The sequence below is a fragment of the Anolis carolinensis genome, chromosome 1 (genome assembly GCF_035594765.1).
Source record: "Anolis carolinensis isolate JA03-04 chromosome 1, rAnoCar3.1.pri, whole genome shotgun sequence".
In the NCBI taxonomy this organism is placed as follows: domain Eukaryota; kingdom Metazoa; phylum Chordata; class Lepidosauria; order Squamata; family Dactyloidae; genus Anolis; species Anolis carolinensis.
In genome coordinates, this window is record NC_085841.1 from 163,098,117 (window position 1) to 163,102,746 (window position 4,630).

Genomic DNA, 4,630 nt, shown 5'->3' on the forward strand with positions numbered 1-4,630 from the left:
GGCAAGGATTGGTCCTGGGAAACAAGGCAAGGTCCGCAGGTAAACAAGGCTGGGAAGCAAGGCGAAGGCTGGATAGCAAGGCAAGGCTTGAGCAAGAGCGAGGCTTGAATCGGAGCGCGCTGTCCAGACACAACTCGCTCCGTAGGCTGACGAATTGACTCCGCGAAGTTGCTACGCGGGCAAAACACCTATATAGAGTCCAACTTTCTCACCAAAGCGGTTCTCTGGGAATCAGAAACGAAAGCTAAACTCTGAGACCAGATGTTAAACTCCTTAAAGATTCTCACGAGAACCAATGTTAATTGGCAACATTCTTAGCTGCTATCCTCGCACTCCTGCGCGAAGCTGAATCCAAACTTCTCTGTTGTTTACAAAACTCCCGGCGCAAGAACACGGGAGAAGTAGGCTCTGGGGTTGTTTGACATACTTCTGGGGCACAACTTTCTTGCAGGTGCAAGGTTTCCAGATCTGCCTGGGAAAGGTCTGGCTGAGAGGAATCCAGTTCAGACTGGGAAGGTAAAAAACCCAAGTTTTCATCTTCATCAGGAATTACAATGTCCTGAGCAGGACTACAAGGCCCATGGTTCATCACACTATCCCCCTCCTCAGGGCCCCTCCCAAACTGGGGTCCTCTCCCCGAGGCGCGAGGTCGCGGTTTGGTGGGATAGGTCAGATGGAAGCGACGGGTTAGATCAGGAGCATGGACTGTGGAGGCGTCTTCCCAAGAGCGTTCCTCAGGGCCAAAACCCACCCAGTCAATGAGATATTGTAGGCGGCGGCGATGAAAGCGAGAATCCAAAATGTCCTCAACCTCGAACTCCTCCTCCCCATTCATCAAAACAGGAGGGGGGGCCGGTTGGTCTGTATCAGGACGCACACCATCCGCCGGAAGGAGCAGGGAACGGTGAAACACTGGGTGAATGCGCATTGAACGCGGAAGTTGGAGTTTGAAAGTCACGGGGTTTAATTGCGCCACCACTGGATAGGGGCCAATGAAGCGGGCATCTAACTTCCGGCATGGGCGGTGGGAGGGCAGAAAGCGAGTGGACAGAAAAACCCGATCTCCTACCTTGATTTCGGGGCCTGGCTGGCGGTGTTTGTCAGCGTGGCGTTTATAGTCCTCCTTGGCTTGGTCCAGTTGCTGGAGCAAAAGTTGTTGCACCGCTGTGAGTTCCTGCAGCCAATCCTCTGCTGCGGGAACTTCTAAAGTTTCAATGACAGGGGGAAAGAAACGTGGATGAAAGCCGTAGTTTGCAAAGAACGGCGTTTCTTTTGTAGAAGCTTGAACTCCATTATTGTAGGCAAACTCAGACAGTGGTAACAGAGAAGCCCAATTGTCCTGTTGGTAGTTTACATAACAGCGAAGATACTGCTCCAAAGTGGCATTGGTGCGCTCCGTTTGCCCATCTGTTTGGGGATGATGAGCTGAAGATAAGCGAGAGTCTATGCCCAGTAGTTTTTGTAGTGCCTTCCAAAAACGAGAGGTGAATTGAGATCCACGGTCTGTGACTAAACTCTTGGGCAATCCATGTAGTCTGAAAACATGCTGAAGAAATAGATCCGCAGTTTCTTTGGCCGTGGGGAGGCCTTCGCAGGGAATGAAATGGGCTAACTTGGTGAATAGGTCCACCACCACTAAGATCGTGGTGAATCCACAGGAAGGTGGTAGGTCAGTGATGAAATCCGCGGAAATTATTTCCCATGGGCGAGATGGGGTAGGAAGGGGGTGTAAAAGCCCTGAGGGCTTCTCCCTTCGTATCTTGGAGCGCTGGCATACTGGGCAGGTGTTGACATATTTTTCCACATCCTTGCGGATCTTGGGCCACCAAAAATCTCTTAGGATCAAATGCATGGTTTTAAATAGTCCGAAGTGTCCTGCTGGTTTGCAGTCATGACACAGACGAAGCGCTTTTTCCCTGCCCGGTCCGGGTGGGATATAAACATGATTTCTATAGCAGAGCAGCCCATCTTTAAGCGAAAAGGGAAAATGCAGACCTTGGCGAAGTTGGTCCTGCGCCCAGGCATCTGCTTGCTGACTAGCCCTGATTTCTTGAGCACAGATGGGTCCTGGAGTAGGGGAAGTTGAACCAATGGGACTGGATTTGGTGTTCCCCACTGTGAGCGTGGCAAAGTTCTCAGGTTGTAGCAGTTGGGATTCAAAGGTCTCCTTGCGTCCTGCAGCGTATTCCGGTTTACGTGACAGGGCGTCTGCTTGCTTGGTTTGAGCTGGGGTCACATAATGGATCTGGAAGTTGAAACGTTCAAAGAATAAAGCCCAACGTTGCTGCCTCTGATTTAGTTTGCGGGCAGTTCTTAGATGTTCTAGATTACGATGATCAGTGTGGACTTCAATGGGGAATTTGGCCCCTTCTAGCCAATGTCTCCAAGTTTCAAAGGCTGCCTTTATGGCCAGTAGTTCTTTTTCCCAAATGGTGTAATTCCTCTCTGGTGTGGTTAGTTGACGAGAATAAAAGGCACAGGGGTGGAGGTGATCTCCCACCGGTTGTAAGAGTACAGCCCCAATTGCCACATCAGAGGCGTCCGCTTGCACCACAAAAGGGGTTCCAGGATTTGGGTGCTGTAGAATTGGCTGGGAGGTGAATAGTTTCTTCAGTTGCTGGAACCCTTTCTCTGCTTGATCAGTCCAGCGGAAAGGCTGCTTTCCACGGATGCAGCTAGTGATGGGGTCGGACCAGCGGGCAAAATCTGGAATGAACTTGCGGTAGTAGTTCGCGAACCCCAAGAAACGCTGCACCTCTTTCTTGTTAGTTGGCGCCCGCCATTCCAATACTGCTGAAACTTTGGCTGGATCCATGGAAAGCCCTAGAGGCGAGATGCGGTAGCCAAGGAAATCTACCTCTTGTAGATCAAAAGCGCATTTTTCTAGCTTGGCATAAAGTCCATGATCCCGCAATCGTTGCAACACCATTTTGACGTGGTTCTCATGTTCTGATTGTGATCTGGAAAACACCAAAAAATCGTCCAGGTAGATTATCAAGAATCTGTCTAGATAGTCCTGAAAAATATCGTTGACAAAATGCTGGAACGTTGCGGGAGCTCCGCATAAACCGAAATTCATAACTCGGGACTCGAATAATCCGAATTTAGTCTGGAAGGCGGTCTTCCACTCGTCCCCTTCTCTGATGCGAACTAGATTATAAGCCCCCCGAAGATCCAGCTTGGTGTAGACCTTGGCTCCTCGAAGTCGGTCCAGTAGATCCGAGATTAAGGGCAGGGGATAGCTGTTCCGCTTGGTGATATTGTTCAATGCTCTGTAGTCCACCACCAAGCGTAATTCCCCTGACTTCTTCTTCACAAACATCACTGGGGAGGCGGCTGGGGATTGAGAGGGTCTGATGAACCCCTTGCGAAGGTTTGTCTCTAAGAATTCCCTGAGAGCTTCTTGCTCTGGTTCAGTCAGGGAGTAGAGATGCCCTCGCGGGATCGGGGCCCCCTCCACCAAGTCAATGGCACAGTCATAAGGTCTATGTGGGGGTAATTTTTCGGCTTCTTTCTCATTGAATACATCCCAATACTCGGAGTACTTCTTTGGCAAGGTGATGATGGGCTCGGAGTCTGTGGCATGGCATACCTTGGCTACGAGGCAATGGTTTTGGCAGTACGGTGAAGCAAACTGCAGTTCTCTGTTGGACCAGGAGATGTTAGGGTCGTGGAGTGTCAGCCATGGAATTCCCAAAATCACAGGGAAATGGGGAACCTCGGTAACAAAGAAGGAAATCTCTTCCATATGTTCCCTTATCCACATCCTGGTGGGTTCCGACCACTGGCTTACGGGGCCCGTCTTGAGGGGACGGCCGTCTATGGCTTGCACCACACGGGCATTCTTGAAATCATGATATTGTAATCCCAGAGAGTCGGCATACTCTCTATCGATGAAATTGTTGGTAGCTCCAGAGTCTATCATGGCGTGGATCATGACGGGCCCCCTTTTTGCTGACCATAATGTGACCACGAGAAGGAACAGGACCCCGGTTGGCGGCTCTTGGATGGATTTTTTGACCGGGTTGGCGAGCCTCTCTACACCCGGTCGTTGGCTTCCCCCGCCGGCTGTGTGCCAGTCGGCTCAGACGCCTTCGACTCCGTGGAGGACGCCGCCGCAAGACGGGCGGCAGGCTTCCCTTTGGCTGGGCACTCTCTGGCGAAGTGGCCCCCGTTCCCGCAGTACCAGCAGAGGTTCAAGCGTTGACGACGGGCCTTCTCGGCGGCATCTAGTCTGGGACGCACATTGCCCAACTGCATCGGCACCTCCTCGCCTCCTCTGGGGTATGGGGTTGGCGGCGGGGGTCTCCACACCGGACGTGGCTGAACACTGGCGGGAGCGGGGGGTTTTGCCCCGGCTCTACCGCCCTGGCCTCGAACCCATTGTTTCCTGTTGGCAATCATGACTTCAGCCCGTAAACATTGATCAATGAGTGCCTCGAGGGTCTGGGGAGGATCCACCTTGGAGATTTCTTCCAGCATTTCAATGTTGAGACCCTCCCGAAATTGTCCTCTGAGGGCTACATCGTTCCAGCCAGTGTTGTGGGCCAGCACGCGGAACTCGGCTATGTACTGAGACATGGGTCTGTCTCCTTGAAGGAGGCGCCGGAGTTTGTGACCGGCTGCCTCC